The sequence below is a fragment of the Crocodylus siamensis genome, chromosome 1, assembly GCF_052110815.1.
Source record: "Crocodylus siamensis isolate JL-2025a chromosome 1, ASM5211081v1, whole genome shotgun sequence".
Classification (NCBI taxonomy): domain Eukaryota; kingdom Metazoa; phylum Chordata; order Crocodylia; family Crocodylidae; genus Crocodylus; species Crocodylus siamensis.
Window position 1 is genome coordinate 245,700,700 of NC_143395.1, and position 14,198 is coordinate 245,714,897.

Consider the following 14,198-nt stretch of genomic DNA (forward strand, 5'->3'; position numbering starts at 1 on the left):
TGTCCCTTTAAGTATTTTTATGTTATAAATGATTGGCAACTAAATACTTCTCTGATGGATGCATTAGGAATAGCTACAGAAATAGATAATTCCATTTTAAAATGGGCAATTCCATTTTTCCATAAGGCACTAGTATGTAACTGCAGGACTAATACTGGTACAAACTTCCTTGCCTTCTCAATATGAGATTGGGTTTTCTGATCATTGGTAGGAATATCTTTTAAACTGCTTACTCACACTTGTCCCGTTTAGATATCAGGCTAAGTAGAAGACAGCCTCAATTATTCTGTATTTCATTTAGGTGTTTTACCCATAAAGTATTAAGACCATATAAAATTGAAAAAGCAATCTTTGTCTAGGGGTAAATAAAAAGATCAGCTTGTCTTTATGTGATTGATCACTTTTAAATTAAAGACAACTGTTTTTAAATAGACCAATCTAAGTGATAAAGCAAGTAAAGTACTAAAGTTTTAGGCACTTTGATAATTTTGGCCTGCTTTCAGAGACTCGAGCTTCAAGTAACCTGATACTAACCAAGACATTTAATGTTACATGGTTTACATCAAGGAGTTGTTTTTGTTAATGTTTGTTTGGGGTTTTTTAAAATTCATTTTTAGAAGAAATAAAAGGCAACTTACAAAGCATCATTTTTCCTTGTAAAATGTGTGTTTTTGAAGGTCAAATTGATAGCATGTAATCTAAATTTTCGGTAAGTGTTTAACAATATGCCGACAGCTTTATTGACTTGTAACAGCACTATATCACACTTTCATGTACAGAATTTTAAAGAAGAGCAGAACCCTTTTGTAAATTATTAGTGCCTTTGCTATAGGTGATTAGAGAACAAAGGAATTTCATTTTTGCAACAGCTGTCTAGACATACAAGAAATATTTGCTTGGATTTTCTGTTCTGAATGCTTGATTTGCTTATTTACCATTAAAGGCAAAAAGTTCAGTTAAGGAACCTTCACTAAAAATCTGAGCACTGAAATGCTTAGGTCTGGGTCATGCACAAGAAGAATGTCCCTTGTAAGGGCTATGTAAAGCTGTGTTACAGTCCCTGCATGGATGGAGTATTGTGTTCTTCTCACCATTTCTTCGGGAGACTAAACCATGTTGTGTCAGCCTACGAAGCAGGCAAGCCACATTGTAGGGAGCAGGCTGTAATGTCACAGAGATTTTTTTACCCCCTTATTTTACTTTATCCCTATTCTGTCTGTTGCCCCCTGCATTGTGTCTTTCCATTTCTATGCCATTTTTTACCTCTCACTTTTATATCCTTCTCTCCCTTTTCTCTGTCCATGCTTCCTTTTTTTGCTATTCTAATTTCCTTTTTCTCCCCCTTTTTCCCCTCCCCTTTTCTGAGAGATAAGGAGAGGGAGAAATGTGACATCTGTCCCTGGACCACCCCTTTCAGCCTGCTGTAGTGTCCATCCTTAGCCATACATCAGTCAAGTGCAAATGGATCCTACCACAGGTTAAGGTGCTGTCAAGGCCCGCTGTGCTGGTAGCAGCCTTTCCCACTGCTTTTGTGTCCTGTACTAAGAAACACTAAGAGGATAGAGGGGGAAGGAAGTAGGGAGAGGAGGAATCTCCCAACTTGCTAACTAGCAGTGAGGTAAGTGTCTCAGTGTGGGACTATCATGCCATAACTAGAAATGCAGCAGCAGGACAAGTCAGCCACTAAATGAGATTGCCAGTGGAAATAAAGAATTGTCTTGCCAAATACAGAATGTTTGACTACTTCCTGTAAAATCTCTGATTTAAAATTGAATTGGTAAAGTATTTTGCCTATAATGGCATGTCTTTGCATATTGTATTTCAAGTATGCTTATTGGTTGAGAAGCCACGTCTGCAGAATTTTTAAAAAGAAAACAAGATTTTCAGCTGTGGGTATAACAAGCCTTAACCAGAATGTTGGTCATTGCTTTTGGGATGAACAGCAATTTCTGTCACCCTTTTAAGCAATTGAAATATTCATTTTGAAACCTTGTTTTTGGTTGTTGTTAGTTTTTCTGATTCTCGCTTTTCAAGCTGAAACTTTCCAAGTCTGGTCTGTGCTTGGAGTTGTTTTTGGTGGGGAAGAAGAAAATGGTTCAGCAGTTTAAACTGTGAGAAGAGTGAGAAGACTATATCCCACCCCCTATTTATGTAATAACCCTCTCTTAACTTGTTCTTGGGTACCTCTACAGCCTAAACACCTGGAGGTTTGCAAGTGAAATTTGACTAGGAATGTTGTAAAAACACAGAGGAGACTTGATTTGATTTTTGTGAGTTTTTAGCTACTGAGTACACACAGCGGACTAACATGGAACATACAAAGGGCTCAACCAAAGAATTTGCTGAGAGTGCTTGTGGAAGTTGTCTGCTTATTGAAAAAATCCAGGTCTAAGAAGTTGCTGTTAATTAATAAGGACACCTGGTGCGGAAGAAAAGGCTCCTGGAGACATTGTAAATTACACTAGAGCTGTGGCGAGGCTTCTAATTTAAAAAAGAAAAAGAAAAAATAAGTGCTGTTGTGGAGAAACAAGTGGTCATGTAAGAAACATTGTCCTTTGTATCAGCTAAGGACCCTCCCTTTGAAGCTGGTCTGCACAGGTATTTGTATAGGATTGCATGGAGTGACTTGAAGCGTCAAGCTCTAAGAGGGTATAATGAAGAATAGCCATCTTAATTTCTAAACTTCTGAATTTTGAGCTGTGTAGCCCTGACATTCTACCCCTGCAATTTGTTGAGTCATCTGCCAAGGAAATACTGAGTACTCTGAGGACATTATGAAGTTGTTACTTTTAAAACAGTAAAATGTTTTACTGTGCCACTAGTTCTGCAGAAGAAGGAAAACCTACAAGTACTGACAGTTGTAAAAAATGGAGGGGAAGAGGCTGATTGAGGTATTGAGACCATGGACTACTGAAATCACTAGATCAGTTTTAACTTCATAGAGACCTAACCCTTTCAATGGATATTTTCTTCTCTTTTGAACATATCCCTATCATAACTTTTCTTTATTGTCTGCTTGAAGTTCTGTGTTGCTACCACCCATTCTGTTGGGCAGAAAGCAGGGCAGGGTGGCCTTTTATGGATTATCACTCTGAACAAGTTAGTTTATAATGCCATCCTTTTGCCTAGCTTCAGTTTAACAAAGCTAACTTCTTAACTGTTCTGTTATGCAAACATGGAGTTGGCTGGGTGGTCTCTTTCAAAATGCCTATTTGTTTTGTAGTGCTCATTCTTAAGCACTAAATAACTCCTTCTGAGGGTCTTCAGTGCCCACCACCGACAAGTTTTCCTGAAAAATGAGCATAGTCTCCTCCTGTCTCTTCCATTAATGGTCATGGAATAACTTTTCCAAGAATGCAGGGGCCAGGGGTTGAGGGACTCAACTGGCCTTGATGGGCCAAGTTTTCCCAGGGGCTGAATGAAGTTAAGATGGCCCAAAAAAACCAGCTCACCATCGTCTCAGAAAGGTTCTTATCTGAACCAAAGAGAACACCTTGACTGAAGTAGCTATGGCATGTATTGGCCTCTTAATGATTGAGACTGTAGGTCTGTGCCTTGAACCTTGGCAAGGAAGTAAACTTGGCAATTGGACTGAGCATAAGGATTTGGGAAAATTACTGTGGCAAGCTTAGAGCAGTCTGAGTCTTCATTCACTCTTGCAGCCTTTTTAAAAAGGACAGCTCAGTACTCTTCAAATCAACCAGATGCCCTCTGAGGGGACACAGTTGCTCTTTTAGGTGTTCTGTAGTTATTTGCCCCCCTGAAATCCTGTATCTAAAGTGGCTGACTCATGCGAGGTTCCAAGTTTGAGACTAAATGAAAGGAACGGACCATTTGATTTCAGAAATTAGTTGTAACAAGCCACTACTGCAGGTATGGTCACCTGATTGTCATTGGTGATTGAACCTAAGAACCTTAGTACCAGAAGGTGTAAGCCTCTACCATTGGAAGTAGATAGCTGAAAGTTTCAAGTTTAACCGATCCACATGTGTGCACCTGTAGCTAATGTCGGTGGTTATTTCTTCCAGAGATCTGGTAGTGACACACACAAAGAGCTACAGCTGGCTGGGTGTGTTTGGTGGTGCAGACAGAATGAGCTTTGAGTAAGTTTTGAGTCATATATCTGAAACCTGCCCCTGTTTCTGAAATCAAACTGGTACATTACACCAGAGATTCATTGCATATTCATCTGAACAACTGCATTATGCCAAAAACTTATTGAAATCTTAAATCTTACAATATCTCTTTTCAAATTCAATTAATTTTTTATTACAATTTAGCCCATTAACTTGACAGCTAATTGCAAGTATTTCCAAAAGGATTTGAATGAATTATTCATATCATATCAAGCAATCCTCTCCTTCCTACCCTCTTTCCCCCTCCTCTTGCATTTTTATGTTTTGGCAGCAGCCATGCCTTGATATTCTTGTCTATTTTTTGTTAATTGCTTAGGTCACTGCTGTAGAACAAATGTAAGTGTCCTAGTCAAAGCCAAGATGGATTAAAAACATAATGTATAAACTTTTGCACAGTTTCTAGGGAAGACTTCCATTATGACTTGCAGTGATCTTTTGCTGGGGTGCAAGGTTACTGAAACTAAACTTTTCCACAGGGGTAGATTAGTTGGATCAATTTGAAAGCTGCCTTGCTTGATTAGGAACTTGTGTTCTATTAATTAGGAAACATGTTTCTATTCATCTCTACTTGGTCACTTTGGAAGTAGAAGTGACCCTGAACAGGAGGTTTTTTGGCTCTGGTGCTAGAGGTTGTCTATATGGAAATATGTTATTGATCTTTCTTCCCCTCTTGGGATCAGATTGGGTGTTGTATTTTTCTATCTTTCCGCTATCACTAAAATGATGGTTTAAATTTGGGCCTGCTCCTATTTTTAATGCTGTTTTGGATTTATTAGGTCCCTTGAACAGGCTCTGTTGCTCAAGATTACTTTAAAAAAAACCTATTAAGCATTTTTAAAATAATTTTATTCTTTTTAAGTTACTTAATCTAATTGCTGCTGTGGAGCAGGTAAATTTATTAAATGTCCCTGGTAGGTATTTTAGCAGTGACTTTAAAAATAATGTACATCTTGATTGGATATAATGTATATAATAACGTATAAGCCATTTCAGTATAAATACATTTACCATGTGCAAGTATTTCTACTATTTTTGTTAATATTTTTCTTGTTTCATCCATAAAACATGTACAAACACACCCATTTCATTCAGTTTCTCTTTGATATGCTATCTTTAGAAAGAGAGAAAGAACACTGCAAGTATTCACTTCACACTCAAAGGTACAGACAAGAAGATCCGCTTTTGCTCTGTGCAGCTGAAACAGATAGAGAAGGGGGGACTGACTGGCTGGCTGCACTGACCACTTACGCAAGACATGTTGGCATTTGCAAAACACAGATGCCCAGGACTGAAATGAAACTTTCCACTCAGAGCACAAGGGTGTCATTTTTCCTTTCTCCATTTTTCTTCTTTTCTCTTGTCCTCATAAATGTATTGTACAGAATCTGCTGTTGGCTTAGCTGTTGGCTGTGGAGCAGCTGTAGAAACCTTATGCAGCTGTTCATTTGGAAGCCATTTTCCCATGAACTGAGGATGACTGTGAAGAATTTGTACCTAGCTGTATTCTGAAAACAGAATAAAGTTAAAATGTGTGAGTGCAGCAAGTCTCTTTTTTTAAAATCATTTTTCCCTGTAGCACCCAAGTGCAAAATGTAAGATGCACATATAGGAAAGCATGCAGGCCCCACACCTATATGTTTCTCTACTGTGTGGAACTTAAGGTGGTTCATGCTTTTAGTACAGTTTTTTCTAGCTCAGAAATCTGAAAGAGAAAAATCCTTTGTCTCTTCTATGTGGCACCCCCTAATACTACCTCTACCTTCCTTGAAATTGTTCCAGCCTCTACACTTGGTAGAACAGTCACGGTGGTAGTTCTCATTAAATTAAGGATGCCAGATGCTCGTCTTCAAAGAGAGGCAGAAGCTGGAATGGCAGGTATGCCATGGACAGCAGCATTTGGCTAGCCACTTGATCCTGAGACCAATGCAAAATTGAAATGAATGGGCTAGGTGGAGAGAATTGACATTTTCAGTGGGGGTGTTTGTGTATCAAACTGATGAAAAATTTGCATTGCTCAGTCATTAAAAAAAAACCAACAAAACAAACATTGGGAAATGACTGTTTCATCCCTGGTATTTGTATGATTTGAAAGCATGTTTTTAATCTTCTCTTTCATTACATTTTAAGATGCAAGGGGAAAAGAAGCAATGGTGAGAAATAGGCAGGTTTATTTTGTGGGTATTGATGTGGCTTCCTAGGTTTGGAGCATTAATCCCTCCTTAGTAGTCATGTTTGGGTTTAAGCATGTTGGAAAACAGGAACTGATACAGACCCCTGAGGAGGTGAAAGTACTTGTCATATCCTTCCCAGAGGTTTTAGGTTGCTTCCCTTTAGTTGATTCATGCACATGTCATGCACTATCTAATGCTGTGTTGATGACCCCTGCTGTCTCTTCATGTTTCTTTTGAAAGAGATGAGAGTCCTTAAGAATAGTTTTGAATTGGAAACAACTTTATGGACTTGCTTTTTTGTTATGTGAATTAGCTACTTTAATTACTTGTCTTGTCTTGTCTAGTATGTTTATGGACTTGCCCTTTCCTTATATGAACCATTTTAATTATCTGTTATTTTTAGTACCTGCAAGAGATTTACAATGAATGATCTGTGCTGATAATTCCAGGCCATAGTTTCCCTTATTTATGGAGAACCAGCCCATGAGAGACTGCCCAATAAGTAGAGATCAAGCTATAGTAATTTTTTAAACAATGTACTGACTTCTTTATGAGTGCAATGAGCCACAGTGTGTAAGAAAGTTTCTGACTATTAGAAATTATACTGCTTGTTTTATGTAGTATCATATTAGTTTACCTCTGTTTCTTCAACTTCATATGTTTATCTATTAGGGCCCCCAGATCTCTGGCTAAGGACAGGTGGAGTGGGGGGGGGCAGGGGACAGGTAAATGATAAACAGCACATTAATAAAAGGCAGATTTAAAGAAGGAAGAAAATTATGTGAAATAGAAGATATTTAAATTCATGTTTTAATTATATTTTAGATTTCTAACAATTTTAAAACAATGTAATGCGACCTTAAAAAAAGAGCCAAAACAAAACAACAAAACTTGCTGTTAAAATCCCTTATGGATTACTCACAAAAATGCTTTACTTGTGAACTGGAGACAGAGACATAGATTCTGAATAAAATTTTTCATTAAGAATATAAACATTTTTTCTCACTTTTGTTTTTTCTTCTTCTTTGGCTTTTTGTATGTCCTCACTGCCAGCTATCCTGTTGAGTATGAACCGAGACAAATAGACAAAGCATTCTGTTTTCAAAGCTACCTTAGGGGAAAAATGGTCATATCACATCTCCTATTTTAAATTCTGATTTCTGAACTGTATGAATTTTAGTGCCTTTTTTTAGATTATTTGGTTTAAAGGTTTAATAAGAAGATATTGTGTTATATTACATCTCTTTACAAAAGAATTCAAGGGAAGTTTATTCACATTGTGATTAAACAGACTTCACAATTGGATGGGACAAGCTTACTTGTAATGAACCCATATCACGATGTTGAATAAAATTACCATTCCCTTTAGAACAAAATGATAGTTTCAGCATTTTCATATTGATTAATATCTTACCTAATTTGATGTGCTCTTATGAAAAGTAATTTAGAAAATGAGTGTTGATAAGCTGAAAAGATGAAATAGACTTAGATATGAGATACATTTACTGCTCAAAACCCCTGGCCTTAGTATTATAAGTAGAATAAGAAGCACAAAATTCAGTAAAAATCAGTATGTTTTACTGCTGTTAGTCTTTGCTCAAAAGGAGAAGCAAAAGCTTGGTTAGGATGAGGAATGAGCACGACTTATTTCTAAACAGTAGTGTGATCAGTTCAAGGTTGAAATTGAGGGCATTGGGGGATTGAGGGCATGGGGGCTTGAGAGTAGCTGTGAATGCCAGACTTCACATGTGACTTAATAAAGGGGCTAATGTTTCATGCCTGTATGTAAGCCTTTAGAGGCACAAATATTCTTGAGAATTTTAAAGGCCTTAGTCGCTACAGCTTTTACAATTAGTTTGTAATTGAAGTCTTGAAATAGATCTCAAAACACAAATCATATAAAATTAGCAGATCCTGAATCAAACTTTAAAAAGCATCTGCTTTTCTAACCATGTTTATTGCTTTCATTTTCTAGGTCTTCAGGGATTTTGAATTGCAAAACAATTCACCATTTAAACACTAAGCTTATTACACCAAAGGTAAGAAGTAGTTGCATTACCGTGTTATTGCTTGATTAGTATAATACTGATGATTTGGGTATGACTAATTGAATTTTAACCTTTTGCTTGGGTTTTTGAACAATTTTTATTGAGTCCTAAAGTAGTTTTAGATCAACACCTATTACCTATCCTTAGCTGATTCTGCAAAGTATAAAGAACCTTCAGCTCACATTTGACCCTTGCAGGAATTCACCTTCAGGCTATTTCCCTTTACTTATTCAGAGTTTAGGTGTATTTATGATTGTAAGAAGCTGAATATGAGGTTGGTCATTATTTCACTTTGTAATATTCAGGTGCATGTTGTTCTAAGCAGGACTAGAAGTAGTAGTGCCTACTACTAAAGTTATCTAACATTTACCAGTATAAGACCTTGTTTGCAGTTACCTATAACTTTACTAAATGTTAACTCTCTCTGCTGGCTTTTTTCCCTCTGACAGTGATCTCCTTCAAGCTTGTTTTATTTCTGTTGGAAAATTTAAGCTGAAATAACGCAAACATTCCTGAAAAAGTGGTTTGAGAAAATGTAGTTTTGACTACAATGTTTCTATTTGGTCACCTTCCTTGAGAAGCTCTGGCTTCTCCTTTATGCTTTGGAGCATTTGTAGGCTGGGATGTGCTTTTTGCCAGCACTGTGAAAATCCATTCCAGTTTGGCCCATTTGAAGCTTTTGAGACACTGCAGTTCGTGCACACCCAACAGAGGCTTGCAACAGCTTCTCAGCTAAAATGATCAAAGATTTCATGGAAATAAGCAGCCTTTGGTTGCCTGCACATCTAGTTTTGGGCTGTTATGCTCTGGGTCTGAGTGGGAGCAGAATGGAAAGTGGGAAGGCTGCTCTCAAGGCTCCTACAGGTGGGCCTTCTTCAAATGCAGATTTGCTTGGCACAGGACCTGTGGACAGGAGAATGGATAAGGCAGATGAGATTGGGACAAAGGATCCTGGGTGTGGGAGAGACTGGGACTCTGGTGGGAGAAGAGAGAGACAAAGAGAGTTGGATCAGCTGGGTAAAGTGACCAGGACTGGAAGCTAAGGAAAAGGAACAAGCATGGGGAAAGTGGGAGCAAGTGGGTTAGGAAGTGAGACTGAGCGAGTAATGTTGGAGACAGTTTTGGACAGGCTCAGCAAGAAGACTGACTGGAATTTGGAAGCCTGCAGACCAGGATGGGTAGCTAAACAGTGTGGAACGTGGAATAGGAGCCAGGGTGAGAAAGAGATAGCATTGGAACAGGGATGGATTGGAGGAGATAGAGCAGAATGTGTTGTTGTTTTTTAGTTGTACAGTGCCTACAACACTGGGGTCCTGGCTCATTTGTAAGGTTCCTCAATGTTATAGTAATACAAAAAATAACTGCCCACTACAGAACTCTAATGCAGTGGTTTTCAACCTTTTTAGACTGATAACATCTATCTAAAACTTTTCCCAGAAAGAGAAGTGCAAGTAGGAATGCTCCTTCTGCAGCTCTTCCCAGTTTGGCTCCAAGGCAGATGAAGCAGTTTCACCCCGCTGTGGTGGCAGCCTGGAAATGGATGCTGCTGCCATCTGGTAGAACTGCCCTGCATGCTTCTGTTTTCAGGAGACATGTCAGCACTGAACCTGGAAGAGCTGCAACAGAAGTGGTGCACCAGCCTGCATGGTGTAATGTAGGCAGACATGCCTTCCTGCTGCAGCCACTTCTCAGTTCAGCTCCAACATGCCTCCTGAAAACAGAGGCGTGTAGGGCAGTTTCACCCCACAGTAGCAGTGGTGGTGGCAATGCATCACAGTGCCCCAAACACATTCTTGCAGTTGAGAAGCACTGCTATAATGTCTGGAATGGAACCTGAGACTCACCAGTCCTTTGAGGTCAGCACATATCTCCAGAAACACACAAACACACTCATAATCTACCCTATCCCTTCTATTGCTTGTCTTCATAGAAAACCACAACCTTCTACTGCTATCTGTTATTCAGGTGAAGTGGCAGAGGCCTGTACTGTTCATATAGGTCTGCTTACTGGATCTAAAATTGTCACCCCTGCAGGACTAGGGAGAGAAGTTACACATAAACCAGTTTAAGTGACCAGAAACTGGTTTAAACCTGTAACAGAACATACGTTTAGTGCACATATCCCAGTTTCAAAATGGCTGAAACTGGCTTAAGATAAACCTGGTTGAAAATAGTATCAGGTTTAACTGATTTAGGTCAAACCTGTTTATGCAACTTCTGTTCCAAACCCCTTCCTGGGTTAAGTTAAATCAGGGTCCTCCAGCATCCTAGCACGCTGGGCTGTGTTCTCTGCTCCAAAGAGCAGGGATGGCTCTGCCCCCATCCTCTCTAGCCCAAGCAGGGGTTGGGGCGTGGCCAGACACATCTCAGCACAACCCTATTAAGGCACATTGGACACAGAAGGGGATTAGTTCTTCCTTCTTCCCCTCTTCCCCCCCCTCCCCCCCAGGCTGAGTCTGCCTGTCTGTAGGTGAGCGGTAGGGGCTGGGGCTGGCAGATCCCAGCTGAGGTCCCTGGTGGCAGAAAGGACAGAGGGAGGAATTAACCCCCTCCCTGCCCCCTTTGCCTTAATCAGGTCATGCTGGGATGGCATCTGGCCATGACCCCACCACTGGAGCAGAGGAGAGGCAAAGAGGGGATTTATTACCTCCCCTACTTCCCTGTCCCACTGGCAGGGACTGAAGCCATTCTGGCATGGTGCCATTAAGGCTAAGGGGGCAGAGAGGTGGCTAATTCCCCTCCTTCCCAACCAGGGGACTGCAGCTGGGGCGGATCAACCCCTGTCCTCTGGGGGTAGGGAGGGGGGCTCTGTGCAGTGCTGGAGGGGCACTCTTCTTCCTTCTCCCTCCCCTCACCATGGAGGGGGGTTCTGTGCAGTGCTGCCTGGCCCCAGAGCAGGACTCTTCCCCCTCCTCCTCTTCTTCCCTTTCCTGCTGTCACAGCGTAGAGAGAAGGGCTCTGTGCAGTTCTGCCTGGCCCTGGAGGAGGAATTTTTCCTCTCCTCCCTCTTCCCCGCCCCCCCCCCCCGCAGGGTGAGGAGGGGGACTCAGTGTGGCATTTCCCAGCCAAGCCCAGCCTGTACTAAGCTGCAGCCACTGGGGAGGGCCCCACCCCTGCAGCCCAGCCTGATTCCACTCAGCCCCAGCTGTGGCAGCCATATGTGCCCAGGCCAGGCCACAGAGGTAGGGCCCTCCCCAGCAGTTGCAGCTCAGACAGAGAAGCTATCAGTGAGTGCAGCCTGGCCCAGAATACATGGGCAGCAGCTGGCTGGGCAATGGGTTACCCAGGCCAGCTTGGGGGCACCATGGGGGCTCATGTGTCCACAGCCTTCTGGGGCTGGGCAGCACTGCACAGAGCCCCCCCCCTTTCCCACGCTCCCTTCCCACCCTGTGGGAGAGGGAGGAGGAGGAGGATGAAGAGTACCCATCCAGGGCCAGGCAGCATGGCACAGAGTCCCCCTCCCCACCCTGTGAGGGGGGGAGAGAAGGAGGAGGAAGAGGAGGAGGGGGAAGTGTCCCCCTCCAGCATTGCATGTAGCCCCCTTCCCTGCCCCATGGAAGCAGGGGAGAGGGAGAAGGAGGCAGGGGAAGAGTCCCCCTCTGGGGCTGGGCAACAGAGCTGTGTGCCTAGATTTCTCCCAGCTGTCAGGGAGTTGCTGCTGCAGGCAGGGCTCTCCCCCTCCTCCTCCTGCCTCACCATGGGGGTATGGCCATGTCTCCATCTGGCCAGGGTCTCCCTTCCCCCACCCTCCAAACCTTGCAAGCCAAGGTGGGGGTTTAAACCCATCCTTAGGCATACTCAGGTCTGCTGGGGCTTGGCTACCCTCTCCCTGCCAGCTCAGCTTTCTTGTGGAAGGGCAAGGAGGGCTGCTGTAGTGCCCCCAGGCCTAAGCCACTGCAGACATGTGCCTGCATTTCCAGAATGAAATGTGGATGTCTGTCCACTTGCAAATCAGTTCAGTCTCTGCAGGTTAGACTGACCTGCAAAGATTGAATCAATTCAGGCTCAGGCTTTTTGAATGTCTGTCCCTAGCCTGGATGATCTCCCCAAATGTCAATTCCTCCTCAATCATGATGACATTTATTTTTTTTAATACCTTGATTTTTTTCAATAAAAAGACACTCCCACACACACATGGATCCTTGTTGTTTCCTATATTAAAAGAACATTACTGATAAACTCTGGAAAGTTGGGTGACTATCTGAGGCAGCACACTTATCAGGGCTCTACTGCATAGACATACCCTCTGGGCCTCAGCTCTCCATCAGCAAAATTGGGATAATATCCTTCAGCTAACAGAAGTATTATGAAGTAAAGCATTCAGAGAACACTGAGTGCTCAAGGAAAGGCCACAAGGAAATTAATAATCATACTTTCAAAGCAGGGTATGAATCATGTACATCAGGGGTTCTCAAACTTTGTGATACTGTGACCCCAAGTGCTGGATGGTGGCTGCAGGGGATGGGGAGCTAGCACATGGCAGCCACCACCACCGTCCACCACTCTGTGCTGCTGCTGCATGCTACTTCCCCACATCATTGCACGTACCCCTCAAGAAGTTTGCAGCCCCGTTTCAAGTTGCTTACGACCCCCTGGGGTGTCATGACCCTCGGTTTGAGAACCCCAATGTACAGTAAATAAGGTTTGAGACCACACATTGAACATTTAGGAGACAACACAATAGTGAAAGGTTGTTTAGTCAAAGAGCACCATATACTGAATGAGGTATATGAAGTATATATTCTTTTCACCTAAAAAAAATAGTATCCAATTCTTTTGAAAGCTTGACTTCGCTAAGGTAACAATGTTATTTTTCTGTAGGAAATTAGGGGGTATGTATGTCAAACTATTTAAAAACTAATTTAAAATTAAATAGAGTTATCATTCATAATAGCCATTTCTGCAAAATATTTTCTTCTGCACCTTAAACCACACATCGCTTTTCTTCTTGCAGTGATGGTACTTGAAATGTCTCCCACAGTGGAGATGAGACTGGATTCAGGTGCTGTAAGCATTGGGAGGTTTCTTTAGTTGTGATACTGGCACTCATAAATCTTTGCTGCTTTTTTTCCTAGACTCTGTGCAGTTTGTGTACATGCTTCTTAAAGAGTGAGGATCAAAACTGGACGTAGTAACTCTAATGCTGTGTAGTCAGATAATTCCATCCATTATTGTATGTACAACAGCTGAGTTAATATAATCCAGGGGAAATGAGATTTGTTTTGTTGCAAAAGCCTAACTATTCAGTTTGTCATCCTTTTTAACCCCTAAAACTTATTTTATCATGCTTATGCCCAACCAGATATTCCCTTGAAATGTTATAAAATACTTATAAGTAATATATTTTAAAATGTTTAAGAATAAAATTCTGACCTCTGTTTGAATGTTCTTGAGAGTCCTGTACTTGCATATGAGGTCTTTGATGATCTGATATTTCATTTGGATCCAGTCAGAGGTTAAGCTGGCCCTTTTAGGGCATGGCTGCTCTATTAAAGATTCAGCAGCTTCTGTTCCTCTTCTCCAGTAAAGACATAAGGTTTGAGGTTATATGTTACAATACTGACTGAGAGGTAGGGCTGTCCGGGTATTAAGGGCAAGCTCAGTTAGAGACAAAGAGGGGAGTAGAAAGCTTCCTTCACCTTTAAGTCTGCCCTTTTGGGAGTGCAGGACTGCCTAGCACAGGCCAAGAAGCCTGGAAGCCAGCAATTAGGCACAGAAGGAGTTCCAGCACCACTTCTGCCCCTGTCCAGTTGCGTGCAGTGCGCTTGTGGGGAGCCAGGCTTAGCCAAGGACAGTGGTGGCAGTATGCTGGTTCTTCCTTACAGTGCCCGCTCCCAGCCAGT

General features: G+C 41.7%; 1 long non-coding RNA gene across 3 annotated transcripts in view; it reads left to right on the plus strand.

Annotated features, from left to right (window-relative positions):
* Positions 1–14,198, plus strand: part of LOC149874335 (uncharacterized) — a 496,867-nt gene that overhangs the window by 20,589 nt on the left and 462,080 nt on the right. For all 3 annotated transcript variants that reach the window (XR_016443822.1, XR_016443819.1, XR_016443818.1), the window contains exon 2: positions 8,283–8,346. This is a non-coding gene — a long non-coding RNA (uncharacterized LOC149874335). The remainder of the gene's footprint in view (positions 1–8,282; positions 8,347–14,198) is intronic.